The sequence below is a fragment of the Haliotis rubra genome, unplaced genomic scaffold, assembly GCF_003918875.1.
Source record: "Haliotis rubra isolate DU_JTF1 unplaced genomic scaffold, ASM391887v1 Scf155, whole genome shotgun sequence".
Lineage (NCBI taxonomy): Eukaryota > Metazoa > Mollusca > Gastropoda > Lepetellida > Haliotidae > Haliotis > Haliotis rubra.
Genome location: NW_025765503.1, coordinates 341,242 through 358,293, shown reverse-complemented (window position 1 = coordinate 358,293; position 17,052 = coordinate 341,242). Strand labels below are relative to the sequence as shown.

Below are 17,052 nucleotides of genomic sequence, written 5' to 3'. Positions count from 1 at the left end.
TGTGCATTGTACCAATATTCAAAAGTTTGCCAAATTAAACTGATATAACAACAAATTTGACTTTGTCCTCAGATTTGGTGAATCGAATCGAACGAATTGAATCGATAATCGCATTGAATCGAAATGAGAGTGAATCGTGACACCCTTAATATCGATATATCTGTACTCTTTACATGACCGTATATATCTCAAAACCCATGCCCACACCCAAAATCAGGGTCAGTTCATTCAGTGATGAACATGATGAACTAATGTTTTGGTAGATGAATTTTCCGTCATCTGTTCCTACCAATCTCTTTGTTAATACGTTACCACCAAGTATGTTAACTTTCTGTAATTCAAAATCAAGTGTGACACATGTGGCCCACCTATGGCCAAACATCACATAGTGTGAGAGGAACACACTAGATGATGCAAGTCATACATATTCACAACTTTAGAGAAACCAATGAGTATACAAAGGAAAAAGTCATAATTAAAAGCAGGCCAAATTTTGCATATAAACAAAGTAAACCGTTTATCATAGGATTCAGGCATGCCAAAGGACCACAACTCTACTCAACAAATATAACATTTTGATATGGAAAGGCCACATTGACATCAGTGATCACCAATTTTTGTGTTTTCACAATCTAAAGTTAGATATAATACTCACACTCTTAGTTTAAAATCCTGATAAATCCTCAGTCTGACCAGTGTTATACTTTAATGACAAAATCATTGAAAATACATTGTTGTTGAATTGAAATTTTCATCTGTATGTAATCTCTGTTTCAGGAGGAACTTGAGTCTGGCGAAGATGTGGCCAAGTGCCCCAGCTGCTCTCTGTTGATTAAAGTTATATATGATCCCGTAAGTTCACCAACCACTTTAGCTTCACTTCCATGACAGTAAACTACAGTTATAATGAACACCACGGCACCACAACTTTTCGGATTTTATATTTTATGCGGTAGTGGACGGAAGCCAATGAAGTGAGTGAAGAACAGGAGTAATGTGGTCCGATTTCTTTGACAGAGAGACCACTCTGGCTGCAGTATTCTGCACCTTCTGAAGCTTGTGTATAAGATTGTTTGGGAGGCCAGCAAGAAGCGATTACAGTAGTCAAGACGAGATGTTACATATGCCTGAACAAGAGATGCTGTAGTCTTGATCGCCCAGGTATCGTCGAATCATGCCGATGTTACTTAATGTGGTAGCACGCTCGACAGACAGATGTTATTGATGTGTGGCTCCATGGACAGTGAAGAATCAAAAATAACTCCCAAGTTTCGCGACCTCATGGTTTGGCTGAATCTCAACACTGACCGATGCTGAATTTAGGAAGAGAGATACTGGGTTGGCAGACGCTTTAGGGTGGAAAACACTATGAGTTCAGTTTTATCATCATTCAGTTTGAGGTAGTGTGACGACATCCAGATTTTGATGCAGCTAACACACTCTTCAATGGTGAGAAATGAAGACACAGCTGATGAGGAAAGTAAGGGTTTGAATGATATGTAAATGTTTTAGTTGGCTATAACCATAGTTCATTATAGTGAGTGAGTTAAAATTTTCCGTCACATCGTCAATATTTCAGGCATATTGTGATGACTAGATCATTATAAGCAGTTCAACTAAAATATGTAAAATGGTCGGGAATAAAAACTACATTCTGTTATATTATAAGCATCTTAGTTATATATGTTGCTGAAGACCAATTCTCACCCAGATCTTCACAGGTACTCACTGTAAGGGGCTGTGATACCCCAAAACAGCAGTGCTGTGTTATGTGGTACCTTCTGTATGATTCGCAATTTACATGGTTATGTATTCTGGTACATGATGATACAAAATATGTTTGTTTAATTATTTTGCAAAAGAATATCATTATATAATTATACAATCTCTGTGCTGTTTGTTATTTTGACATCCTTAAAAGGCTTTGTCGGGGGCTGAAGTGAGTTTTTTTGGTATTGATGTGACTTTCAAATTCAGACAGTCTCTCGACATGTTTAGTTCATTTCCTTGTTGCTCAGATGCTGTCATATCATGTTACATATCATATGACCAGTGTATCGAGATACGTATCATATTGTGACATTCCGCATCATTTTTATCCCTAGTCATTTGTTGTCATGCTTGCAGGTGTGACACCATTGTTTTGATCTGCACTTGTTTTTAATAGAATGACATTACTGCACACTGTAAACTTTGTTTATAGTAAACATGGTTATAATGAACTGACAGAGATAGCCAAACATATTTTTGGTCTTGGGCACTTGTTGCATATTCCAGTTAAAATGCCTACAACAATCTATTGTTATATGGACACACGTATACCACCCATCAAAAGTTTAGACTCACTTAAAGCACTCACTATATGTTATGTAAATATATATGGTTACATCAAAGATGAATTTCTCCACTAACTTAGGGGAACCATCTGCAAACCTTATGCAGATGAATTGCACGAGGTTCATGCATCAAATTTTCTGAAAAGCATGTGCAAATATCGTGCATGTGAACAACTGCGTTTTGATGTAAAGCTTTGTTAAGAATTCGCCAATTTTCACTGAGTTTCATGATTTTTTGAACTCATGAAAATAATGTTTTCAACGTTACGAATTTGTTTTACAATACATCAGTTCATGTATAAACAGTACCTTTAAACATTATGTAATATTTAGCAAAATCTAGTTTTGAACAGTTGACTGAAGTAAGTGGCTATATTTATGCTAGTGAGTCTGAACTTCCGATTGGTAGTATATATAATGAACTGATGGATATGTGGAGAATGTTTCATGTGTCTAGTGAAATGTGATGTATCTGTCATTGAGCGACTTGACAAATGTCTAGCCTCGAGTGAAAATATTACTTTCTTCTCATCATGACATGACAGTTACATCATTTCACAAGACACATAAAATATTCTATTTATTATATGCTACCAATTTTGTTTAATTAAATTTACATATTATGACTCTGAGAAAATCTGACTAACAAAAATTCAAATTCTCCCATCTATGAGCTAAGATTGTTCACTTCTTTGTTCAGCTGCACAGATAAAACATAGTTCGGTATTCGATTATAAAATAAATAAAAAGACAACATATAACTGTATCAGTTAATATATTTTTTATCTATTATCATTGTTTGAGTATAATCAGCACTTATAAAAATATCACAATCTTTTTTGTATCAGTGAAAATGCAAAACTTTGATGCTGGTGCAAGTTTCCTTCTCTGGAGGTTGGTCATCCAATGCCCAGGCTTGATTTAACCAATCAGACAACAACTATTTGTTAGGGGGGGTTCGGCGGACTCTACAAAAGCTGCTTTTGAATTTTTCTCTCTGACCAACTGCATATTTTCGCAAGATGACATCCTTTGAATATCTTTTCACTCAGAAAAGCCGCATCGTCGGAAAATAGCATTTGGAATCTTTCATGTGCTAATGTTAGCGAAAAGGTTAGTATATCTTCTCTTCTCTTGTTCCTCATGCGAACCAATAGATGTTGATTTCTTACCCATAAAAAGGTTTTGACGAAAAGTGTAACCTGTAAATAAACCGACCCCCTTAGACTGATGTAAGTCGTGAACTTCTACAGACTGATGTTTTTGGTCCTCAAAATTCAGTTTTTCTATGGTAATATATTGTAAGTTAAGAACGAGGAAGCCATGTCCCAGAAGGGGAAAGGTTATTTTGGAGGCCTGTGTACATCGTTGTACTCTAGTGTATGGCTATAAATCACAATGTTAGGCCATACACATTTGTTTTATGGTTTACAAAGTTTCCCAAACAGTTAGCTTTAGGCAGTGAAAATAGACATACTTTTGTACAATGTATACCTCAATATATTGATAAGTTTTGTAGTAAAGATGAATTTTGTTTTTTTTGGCTGTAAAATAGTGCCTAAAGCTCAGGCTATTTGCTGTTTAGACAGTAATATATCTCTTCTTACCCTTGAAGATCCAGGTGAAAATTGGTCTTCAGAACCCATGCTTGTAAGAGGCAACAAGTGAAGGGGGAACAACTATTGCAATAGCGATAGTCTATTGCGACATACTATTGCTATGACAATAGTCTATTGTGACATACTATTGCTATGGCGATAGTTTATTGCAACATACTATTGCTATGGCGATAGTTTATTGCAACATACTATTGCTATGGCGATAGTCTATTGCAACATACTATTGCTATGGCGATAGTCTATTGCAACATACTATTGCTATGGCGATAGTCTATTGCAACATACTATTGCTATGGCGATAGTCTATTGCAACATACTATTGCTTACTCTGGCGATATACTATTGCAACATACTATTGCTACTTTGCTATGGCGATAGTCTATTGCAACATACTATTGCTATGGCGATAGTCTATTGCAACATACTATTGCTATGGCGATAGTCTATTGCAACATACTATTGCTACTGGCGATAGTCTATTGCAACATACTATTGCTATGGCGATAGTCTATTGCAACATACTATTGCTATGGCGATAGTCTATTGCAACATTGCTACTATGGTGATAGTCTATTTGCTCCATATTATTGCTATTGCGATAGTCTATTGCTACATACTATTGCGATAGTCTATTGCAACATATGGCGAAGTATTGCTACTGGCGATAGTCTATTGCTATGGCGATTGCAACTATGGCGATACTATTGTTATATGGCGATAGTCTATTACTAGTCTATCTGCAACATACTATTGCTCTGGCGATAGTCTATTGCAACAGTTACTATATTGCAATAGTTATTTTTAAATCATAGTCTATTTTCAGTCTCTTTTAATAACTGCAACCAGATCAAGTAAACAGTACTCAATGAATCGCGAGTCTGCTATTGCTCAACAGAAGTCAGTTACTAAACATTGATAGTTGTTCATTTCCCATCGATTAATGATATGGTTAGTCTATTGCAACATACTTGGTTGCTATGGCGATAGTCTATTGCAATATAGCTGGAATATAGTGCACGTTAAACAGCATGCCAAAAACAACGGTATCTTTTCTGAGGAGGGTTTTATCTTATTTATGCAGGTTTTGAGAGGATTGAATTGGCAGAACACTACTCATACAGAGCATATTTGATTGATTAATTATTGTTGAAGAAGTAAATGATTACTAAAAATTATGTAATTGTTTATTTGTGCCTCGTTGTATTTTTGTTTTATCAACATACTCAGTTATTGAGAGGTAGCACTGTAGTGCAGATGAAATTTAACGTAATTAGGTTTATTTTGTTCTGTGGTCCTGGGTTTTAGGTTAGGTTAGTTGAATCCTTAAACAATATAAAACAAGACATGCCTAATCATGCTAATCACACTGTTATAAAATATAGGCGTATTCACTAAAGTGTCAGAGATCACACACAAGTGGATAATTTATATCTGAGATGCATGTCAGTTAGTATTTCTGCACTCAAAAGAGTTTTAAATTTGAATTTTAAAAGTTGAATTCCCAATTCATTATTCAATTCCTGATGTTCACAGACATTTATACACTCTTTGATCTTTATCCTGTCATGTGACACCCATTTTTATGTTGATGTACAAGGTGACAGTTTCATACACAACCTGCATGAATGAATCTGAATTTGGCATATTAGGATTTAATGTCATCTTTAAATATTATTGCACTTATATGGTGAAGTGCAAGGTTGTATTGTGTGTCTGTTTGTACCAGTCTGGATATGCAAATCAAGCAGGTCACCAAGCTGAGTAGTCACGCAAGTAGTGAACGGATTTGAATCACAGATGTTTCATAATGATAAATGTTTAAGCTTTGGTTAAAAAGATATGTAATTTTCCATCCCAATCGATTGCCTAATATCAATATTATGAGGCTTATATCAGATCTACAAAATTGACAAATTTTATGGATAACAACTTCTTTATTACGAGAGTGCGATGTTTCGATACAGATTCTTGTACCGTTGTCAAGCAGTAATAAAGAAGTTGTTATCCATAAAGTTTGTCAATTTTGTACTTCGCAGCTTCTAAAATGTCACTCAAAGAAGTTATATCAGATCAACCTCCTGAACAAAGTAAAACCTTTCCTCAGCAATCTACCATGATCTACACCTATGAAGATCCAAGCTAGTATTGATCTTCAGCAACCCATGCTTGTCATAATTGGGGACTAATGGGATCGGGTGGTCAGGTTCGCTGACTTGGTTGACACATGTCATCGGTTCCCAATTGTGTAAATCAATGTTCATGATGACAATCACTGGATCATCTGGTCCAGACTTGATTATTTACAAACCACTGTGTTATAGCTGGAATATTATTGAGTGCAGCATAAAACAACCAAACATGTCATCGAGTCTCAATTGCATGCAAATGCTTCTTCTAGATGAACCAGTATTCGGTACATATGACATTAAGAACTCGATGTGTTTTACATATGTTGAATGACTGTACGTCAAGGTAGAGTTTACGCAGGTGAGTCACACACTCACGTGTCAGTGTTCTGGAACTGAAATAGATCTGTCCTTCGTCATTTGACTTGCTAATGTCACCTTGTGAACAACACTGGAGAACATCAATCCCTCACTTCCTGATACATGGCTGTATACCTTCCTGGGATTGGAAGATGTCTCTTGTTAGATGTCCTGTTATTGTAGTCGTTTTCCTTTGTTGCTAGTCTCTGTCACTGGGATGCAGCTGGCACACTTGTCCGTCAGGGCATCTTAGGCGTGCCACGAATCTGTGATTAGTTTGAAGATGGGTTCAAATCCCTGTGGAAAGATTTTTGGTTTCTCTGCACCATACACATTCATGTGGGTTTCTCGGGAGTTGTCAGGGTTAATGACCTGCTTCTCATATCAAACTGATGTTCTGTTATTAGACTAATACTTATTCTCTGCATATATACAATTTGATGGTAAAAAATAAACCCATTTAAACTGAAAAAGCAACCTAGTCAGATGGGAGATTCAGAACCTGATGAAATCTAGACTTGCGTCATTTAGGACTTTAGCAATACAGGGATGGCTAGTCAGTAGGGGAAATATCGTGGTTCAGGGACTGTGAGACGGACTACTCTGTGATATAACTGGATACTGTTCAGTGTGGTGTGGTAACTCACTCACACTCTGTCTCTTAATGTCATTGGTCACTTAGAGGTCTCATACTCACTCATCATACTCACTCATACTCGCACACTCAAACTCTTCAGTCACTCACTCACTCACTTGTTCGCTCACTCAGTCACTCACTCACTCATCACAGAGTCTCACCCTATTCAGTCACTCACTTATATCACTCATCATAGCTGAAATATTGCCGATGTGACGTTAAATAATAACTCACTCACTCACTCACTTATACTCACTCACTCACTCATAGTGATACACCCTACTCAGTGATTCACCTCTTCAATCACTCATCATACTCACACTCAACCTCATCAGTTTTCATTCACTCACTCATCATAGTGGCTCACGCTCTTCATTTCAGTCTACTCACTCACTCACTCACTCATCATAGTGACACATTCACCCTATTCAGTCACTCACACATCTCACACATCATACTGAGACATTTTCTCGTCACACGCAGTCGTTGACCCTACAACACCTTACAGCTCACTCGTCTCAGTAACTTACTCTTTCACCCTCCATCCCATAACCTTGTTATTTCATCATGCTCAAGCTATATAATCTGTACAGCCAAGTTTGTAGAAAAATAACGTCTGGAGTATTGGCAGCATGACCTCTCTGATTAGTTCATGTTGAGTGACTGCTTGTTTCTTATTACAAATATATCCTTTTATCTGGAGTTTCGGTCCGAGGGTCCCCTTGTCAGAATAGCTGGACCTCCCCAACCAAGTCATCAGTTAAGATGGCTGACATGTCAGAAAGTGGAGCAAATATAATTACAGACAAGATTGTTCCACACCTTGGGGGGCTAATGCTTTAACTGTGTGATAAAAGCTATCTTGCAACAACCGGAGAGAATAGGTTCAGGGTGGGGGTGCTTGGTTAGGGTTCATTATGAAACCAGAAGCAATATTTTCTTTTGACCCTCTTATTGTCTAAGTATTAATTATATACACCAGTGTTGAATATCAGTGTACATGGTTCAATGCTAACTAGTCCCACTGATATTAAACGGTGTAAGCAAAGAGTAAGTTCCACTTTGATGTTGAAAATGTATCAACACAATTAATATTACGGAATTCACTGTATGAAGCACAAGGATCCAATGGTCACTGTCAACTTCTAGACCAGTTTCTAGATTATCTGCAGAAGTGTCCAATAGAGCTGTGACGATATATCGTAGTATCGATAATCGTAATACTTTTCTGACAATAAATATATCGATACTGTTTTCCGTGATCGCGGATATGTATCGTTGACCTTAAAATTGTGAATTTTCACCAGAAATTGATGGTTATGGCAAAATTTACACTGTTTCTTGTTATCAGAATACACTTTTTAAAGAAAATAACTAAAGATAGCATATCGTGATATGCATCATATCGAATCGTATCGCTCCATGATATCGCGGATACGTATCGTGATCGGAAATTTCTGTATCACCACACCTCTAGTGTCCAATACTAAGAACTAAACTTTAATTGCCTGTGATGACTGCCTGTATTGTCTTGTGTATAATGCAGATTTATTCATCAGTTTATTCACCATAGATATCAGGTTAGAAGGGTAATATGATTGCCATGTAATTATTATTGGATGATGATGATTTGGAGACATGAGCTTCTGACAGTAAATGTTTTTGTTTTGGAATTCTGTTCATTATGTTTGCTACTGATTCATCTCTAGATTTAACCTGTGATACATGTTCAGGGTGGAAATAACCCATTGCCCGACATCCGAGTCCAGTGTTTTTTCTGTCGGATAAGCAAATTTGTATATCACTCTGTACTGGTGTCCAGTTGACTTTCCAATATTAATAATGTTGTTTATTTAAAAATCAACAAGGAAACTGCCGGTATAGTGGAAAAATTATCAGGGCAAGTGATTTTGCATGTGCCACTATACCGAGTACACTTTGCAATTGTGTTATTTCCACCCCTGATGTTTTTATAAGCACTCCACCTTAATACAGTGAATACGGTACTCAAAGACGTTGAGTGTATTTTTCTAAAATTTCAATGTATGAATTTCACTGAATGAAGGTCAAGAGATGAATTCGGCATCAACTGCAGACTTCATCAGATCACATTCCCAAGATTTTGTAGTCTTTTTTTTAATGTGTTGCTTATTTCAACAGTTTTACGCCACTAACAGCAATATTCCAGCAATATCACGGCGGGGGACACCACGAATGGGTTTTACACATTGTACCCATGTGGGGAATCGAACCCAGTTCTTCGGCATGACAAGCAGACGATCTAACCGCTAGGCTACCCCACCGCCCCATTTCAACATGACGTGTTATTTGTGGGATTACACTTTCTCAGTAAAATACAAATTAGCACATTTTGGGGTTGTGTCCCATCCAATATTCAAAGTGAGTGATCTACCCACTCAACCACCATGGTTAACAAACTTGGAAGTATGACAAGTCAGCTCATGACAGCCGTGTAATCTCAATACACAACAAAGTGTGTGTATACAGACCTACTTACAGGGGATACAGACCTACTTGTAGGACATCGTGTTAAAGACTTCTAACCTGATAGCTCCCTGCCTGTTTTGTTGTGTCATGACTTGTAATTTATCTGCACTGACGCTTATATGTTTTTCAGAAAAATTATGATCGGCTAGGTCTTTCTTGTAATATATATATTTCTTGTATAAAATCCACAATTAGCAAGTTTCAAGCTATATGGCGTAGCCTGTAATAAATGTCTCTGGACAGACAGTGTGGTCAATACATATAGTTGTAGTCAACCAAGTCACCAAGCCTGACCAACCAATCCCTCTGGTTGCCTCTTACATGCATTCTTGGTTGCTGGGGACCAGTTCTCAGGGGTGGGAAATAACCCATTGCCCCATCACCGGAGTCCAGTGTTTTTTCTGTCGGGGCAAGCAAATTTGTATATCACACTGTACCCAGTGTCCAGTTGATATTCCAATGTTAATTATGTTGTTTATTTCCAAAAAATCAACAAGAAAATGGCCGGTACAGTGGAAAAATGATCAGGGCAAGTGGATTTTACATGTGCCACTGTAATTGCGGAGCACACTAGCAATTTTAAAGTTATTTCCACCCCTGGTTCTAAAACCTATGAAGATCTGGGTTTAAATTGGTGTTCAGCAACCCATGCTTGTCGTAAGAGACGACTATCATGATCAGGTGGTCAGACTCCTGACTTGGTTGAAACGTAATGATATCTTAACTGCGTAGATCAATGCTCATGATGTTCATCACTGGATTGTCTGGTCAAGACTCGATTATTTACAGACCGCCGCCATATAGGTGGAATATTGCTGACTGCAGCGTTAATTAAGCAACCAACCAGCTGTTTCATTTCTTTGTAGCTGTCACAAAAACAACTAATCAAGTCAAGGTTACATCATACCCGTTTTAGTGTATGTATGTGTGTGTATTAGTCCATGCTTGCTTGTGTGTCATTTTGTTTCACAGGAGGACTTTCAGGAAGGAGGAAAGTTCTTCCCCACAAAGGTTGAACTTGCCCTGGCCTGATTCATACCTGCCTCATTTGCATAATTACATCATTACAGGTGAGTAATATACTAGAATGTTATGTGTAGCCCTGGCTATAGTCCCTCTTCCATAACAAACTAGGCCGGACTGAACATGAAAAGTTGAGATGTGCTATAAACAAATTTCCTTGAAAAGGGGCAGAGTGGTAACCTTGTGATAAGGGACCGTTCATAATTTATGGCGGTGCGGTGGGGTAGCCTAGTGGTTAAAGCGTTGGCTCGTCACGCCGAAGACCCGGGTTCGATTCCCCACATGGGCACAATGTGTTAAGCCTATTTCTGGTGTACCCCGCCGTGATATTGCTGGAATATTGCTAAAAGCGGCATAAAACTAAACTCAGTCAGTCAGTCATAATTTATGGCCATGATGATTTTTATGGAGAAGCATGTACAATGTGAATGGCCCCCTAAAATTATGTACAAAGTAAGTGACACCCCCCTCATGTCATGTACAATATCTTTTAACCCCCTCCATCTTCCAATATTTTTAGCATCATTTTTAGATGTTTTTACAAAATTGCCCACTAGAAACATGTGTACAAAATTGATGATCCCCTACACCTCCCAGAACAAGATGGGTGACCCCCACTTAAAATCATCATCACCCCCCTAGCCATAAATTATGAACTATGGCTCCTCATGCAAAAGCCTCAGGTCTGATTTTCAACAGATACAATGCGAAGAGTCCATTTCAGTTGTCCCCATCCACGATATTGCTTGAATATTTTTAAAAGTGGCGTAAAAATCATTCCAGCCCTCTGTTTCCTTGAATATTTGAACTATGGTGAAAGCCTGGCATCCAGAGAACAGGTGAGGTTTCTAAGCTTATGTATTTGCCTAAAATAAAACAACAACAACAGCAATCAAGCAGTTAAGTTTGATTTTCATGCATGATAATTTACAAAACCAGATTGGTTAACAATCCCTGGCATAAAAACCAGTGTAGTGTTTTCGACATGCATACTGACTGAGGGTAGCATGTACTCTGCTGCAGTGTCTACTACCGGGAATCAACCAGCGAAGGTCGGGTTAGAATGAACCTTCAGTAGCCGATGCTTAATAGTGTAAGAAGGCGACTAAGCGGGATCGAGGTGAGTCAGACTTCGCTAAGCTTGGTTGACTTCACATGTCATCAGTTCCCAAATGTTGCAGATTGATGCTCATGCTGTTGATCACTGGATTGTCTGGCTCAGACTTCGATTATTTACAGACCGCTTCGCCATATAGGTGGAATATTGCTGAAAGTCTTGGTAAAACTAAACTCACTCACTCCTCACTACAGGCGTTACCTCTTACCTGTCAAGTCATCAGATCTGTGTTAGGAGTTCTTATCTGGTCATATGATATGTTAAGAAAAAATAACTTACTGTCTTCATGATGACATATGAGGGATGTTTCCATCAAAATCATGAACTGAAATACCCGATGTTTTAGTTTTGATAGGAAAAATTAATTCATAAAAATAGCATTATGATCAAATGTGAAGGGAGTGAAAAAATTGTTTTCAAGTGAAAAGTGCAAATCTTTCATTTTAAGAAAGCGACTGGGACATGATGTATGTAAGAAGTTGTTTCATGTTTTCTGCTGAATTTATTACCCATCCACATTTTCCACATTACTACATTTACATGTCAAATAACACTGATAAGTTAATCAATCAATGCAACTTTCAAAATAAGGAGGCATCAAAGAGCTTGTTTGATGTGGCGTTATTTGCTTTACCTTGACTTCGATAAAAACAGCCCTCACTACTTCCACAACCCACAGCACTCTTTGGGCTGATTATTACCTTAGAATTTCAAGTTAAAGGTCATCCCTTTTCTGCTCGGTTTTACTTGATTGGATTAAGTTGTCACAAGGTATGAGAATTATCACCCTCTTATCACACCAGACCTTATATTGTCTCCGCCTTCGTCACTTGCTGTGCTGGCGTAAAGGGTGGAAGAAAAAGGAAGCTTGAACATCTGTAGACTTTTAGAGATTGCTGGTGTGAGGATTAATAAAGTTGGTTTGTTTTGTTTGCGTGTTCCATGCTGGTTCTGCTTTTAAGAACCCCTGGAACTAGGAAGAAGTTTGTCCCTGTAGTCAAATGGAAGGGAGTAAGCTGAGTCTGTCATTACCAGACCCTGAAGCAAGCTCATATCCAAGAAAGCCCTCGCCAAAGTCTGAAAATGTAGGCAGAAGTCTAAAGATTTCCTCAAGCTTCAGAAATGGAGAAGATCTCAGGGCTCCTTTTCATTATGTTACTTTCTTTACTATGAACATTTTTCAGTAAAATATGTTAAGTTTCAGAAGATGGTTGTTGAGTCTCTAGGGGTGACAGGCTAAGGTGACTTGGTTGATTTTCTGTCATGAGTATAGCACCCAAACTATACTTTGAACAGTGTAGTGATTTTTAAGGCAGATATTTTACAAATGGCAAACAATGAGAAGTGAAACCATGATTTTTGAATATTTGAAGTTTAGTTTTTAAATTGTTGTTAGATGTTGATTATGATTTTTTGAGGCAATGGTTTACCTGGTTCCAGAGTCAGTTATTTGCTGTATCCAACCATATTACTGGATTATTACTGATTCGTAGCACTTTTTGATTTTGGGCAGTACAGAGTAGTCTCCCCTTCATGTCCACCCAGTTTTTTGGAAATATTAGTAGTTAATTGAAAAGGTTTGGTTTTGGTTTGGTTTTTACGCAGGTGAGTCACACACTCACGTGTCAGTGTTCTGGAACTGAAATAGATCTGTCCTTCGTCATTTGACTTGCTAATGTCACCTTGTGAACAACACTGGAGAACATCAATCCCTCACTTCCTGATACATGGCTGTATACCTTCCTGGGATTGGAAGATGTCTCTTGTTAGATGTCCTGTTATTGTAGTCGTTTTCCTTTGTTGCTAGTCTCTGTCACTGGGATGCAGCTGGCACACTTGTCCGTCAGGGCATCTTAGGCGTGCCACGAATCTGTGATTAGTTTGAAGATGGGTTCAAATCCCTGTGGAAAGATTTTTGGTTTCTCTGCACCATACACATTCATGTGGGTTTCTCGGGAGTTGTCAGGGTTAATGACCTGCTTCTCATATCAAACTGATGTTCTGTTATTAGACTAATACTTATTCTCTGCATATATACAATTTGATGGTAAAAAATAAACCCATTTAAACTGAAAAAGCAACCTAGTCAGATGGGAGATTCAGAACCTGATGAAATCTAGACTTGCGTCATTTAGGACTTTAGCAATACAGGGATGGCTAGTCAGTAGGGGAAATATCGTGGTTCAGGGACTGTGAGACAGGACTACTCTGTGATATAACTGATACTGTTCAGTGTGGTGTGGTAACTCACTCACACACTCTGTCTCTTAATGTCATTGGTCACTTAGAGGTCTCATACTCACTCATCATACCACTCACTCATACTCTCACACTCAAACTCTTTACTCACTCACTCACTTGCTTGCTCACTCTCACTCACCACTCATCACAGAGTCTCACCCTATTCAGTCACTCACTTATATCGCCACTCATATAGCTGAAATATTGCCGATGTGACGTTAAATAATAACTCACTCACTCACTCACTTATACTCACTCACTCACTCATAGTGATACACCCTACTCAGTGATTCACCTCTTCAATCACTCATCATACTCACACTCAACCTCATCAGTTTTTCATTCACTCACTCATCATAGTGGCTCACGCTGTTCATTTCCGGGCCACTCACTCACTCACTCACTCATCATAGTGACACATTCACCCTATTCAGTCACTCACACATCTCAAACATCATACTGAAACATCTTCTCGTCACACTCCGCGTGGACCCTACAACACCTTACAGCTCACTCGCCTCAGTAACTTACTCTTTCACCTCCATCCCATAACCTTGTTATTTCATCATGCTCAAGCTATATAATCTGTACAGCCAAGTTTGTAGAAAAATAACGTGGAGTATTGGCAGCATAACCTCTCTGATTAGTTCATGTTGAGAGACTGCTTGTTTCTTATTACAAATATATCCTTTTTATCTGGAGTTTCGGTCCGAGGGTCCCCTTGTCAGAATAGCTGGACCTCCCCGACCAAGTCATCAGTTAAGATGGCTGGACATGTCAGAAAGTGGAGCAAATATAATTACAGACAAGATTGTTCCACACCTTGGGGGCTAATGCTTTAACTGTGTGATAAAAGCTATCTTGCAACAACCGGAGAGAATAGGTTCAGGGTGGGGGTGCTTGGTTAGGGTTCATTATGAAACCAGAAGCAATATTTTCTTTTGACCCTCTTATTGTCTAAGTTTTAATTATATACACCAGTGTTGAATATCAGTGTACATGGTTCAATGCTAACTAGTCCCACTGATATTAAACGGTGTAAGCAAAGAGTAAGTTCCACTTTGATGTTGAAAATGTATCAACACAATTAATATTACGGAATTCACTGTATGCAGCACAAGGATCCAATGGTCACTGTCAACTTCTAGACCAGTTTCTAGATTATCTGCAGAAGTGTCCATTAGAGCTGTGTATATATCGAGTATCGATAATCGTAATACTTTTCTGACAATAAATATATCGATACTGTTTTCCGGATCGCGATATGTATCGTTGACCATTAAAATTGTGAATTTTCACCAGAAATTGATGGTTATGGCAAAATTTACACTGTTTCTTGTTATCAGAATACACTTTTTAAAGAAAATAACTAAAGATAGCATATCGTGATATGCATCATATCGAATCGTGATCGCTCCATGATATCGATTGTCGATCGTGATCGGTGGAAATTTCTGTATCGCCACACCTCTAGTGTCCAATACTAAGAACTAAACTTTAATTGCCTGTGATGACTGCCTGTATTGTCTTGTGTATAATGCAGATTTATTCATCAGTTTATTCACCATAGATATCAGGTTAGAAGGGTAATATGATTGCCATGTAATTATTATTGGATGATGATGATTTGGAGACATGAGCTCTGACAGTAAATGTTTTTGTTTTGGAATTCTGTTCATTATGTTTTGCTACTGATTCATCTCTAGATTTAACCTGTGATACATGTTCAGGGGTGGAAATAACCCATTGCCCGACATCCGAGTCCAGTGTTTTTTCTGTCGGACAAGCAAATTTGTATATCACTCTGTACTGGTGTCCAGCTGACTTTCCAATATTAATAATGTTGTTTATTTAAAAATCAACAAGGAAACCGCCGGTATAGTGGAAAAATTATCAGGGCAAAGTGATTTTGCATGTGCCACTATACCGGAGTACACTTTGCAATTGTAAAGTTATTTCCACCCCTGATGTTTTATAAGCACTCCACCTTAATACAGTGAATACGGTACTCAAAGACGTTGAGTGTATTTTTCTAAAAATTTCAATGTATGAATTTCACTGAATTGAAGGTCAAGAGATGAATTCGGCATCAACTGCAGACTTCATCAGATCACATTCCCAAGATTTTGTAGTCTTTTTTTTAATGTGTTGCTTATTTCAACAGTTTTACGCCACTAACAGCAATATTCCAGCAATATCACGGCGGGGGACACCACGAATGGGTTTTACACATTGTACCCATGTGGGGAATCGAACCCAGTTCTTCGGCATGACAAGCAGACGATCTAACCGCTAGGCTACCCCACCGCCCCATTTCAACATGACGTGTTATTTGTGGGATTACACTTTCTCAGTAAAATACAAATTAGCACATTTTGGGGTTGTGTCCCATCCAATATTCAAAGTGAGTGATCTACCCACTCAACCACCATGGTTAACAAACTTGGAAGTATGACAAGTCAGCTCATGACAGCCGTAAGCTCGAATACACAACAAAGTGTGTGTATACAGACCTACTTACAGGGGATACAGACCTACTTGTAGGACACCGTGTTAAAAACTTCTAAACTGATAGCTCCCGCCTGTTTTGTTGTGTCATAGTTGTAATTTATCTGCACTGACGCTTATATGTTTTCAGAAAAACTATGATCGAAGGTCTTTCTTGTAATATATATATTTCTTTGTATAAATCCACAATTAGCAAGTTTCAAGCTATATGACGTAGCCTGTAATAAATGTCTCTGGACAGACAGTGTGGTCAATACATGCAGTTGTGGTCAACCAAGTCACCAAGCCTGACCAACCAATCCCTCTGGTTGCCTCTTACATGCATTCTTGGTTGCTGGGGACCAGTTCTCAGGGTGGAAATAACCCATTGCCCGACGCCCGAGTCCAGTGTTTTTTCTGTCGGGCAAGCAAATTTGTATATCACACTGTACCAGTGTCCAGTTGATATTCCAATGTTAATTATGTTGTTTATTTAAAAAATCAACAAGAAAATGGCCGGTACAGTGGAAAATGATCAGGGCAAGTGATTTTACATGTGCCACGGCACCGAGTACACTAGCAATTTTAAAGTTATTTC

General features: G+C 38.2%; 1 protein-coding gene across 2 annotated transcripts in view; it reads left to right on the top strand.

Annotated features, from left to right (window-relative positions):
• Positions 1-833: 833 nt before the first annotated feature.
• The window catches only part of LOC124270820, a 40,365-nt gene continuing 24,146 nt past the window's right edge, over positions 834-17,052 (top strand). For both annotated transcript variants that reach the window (XM_046705878.1, XM_046705877.1), the window contains exon 1: positions 834-852. The gene's annotated coding sequence lies outside the window, so the exon portion shown is untranslated. The remainder of the gene's footprint in view (positions 853-17,052) is intronic.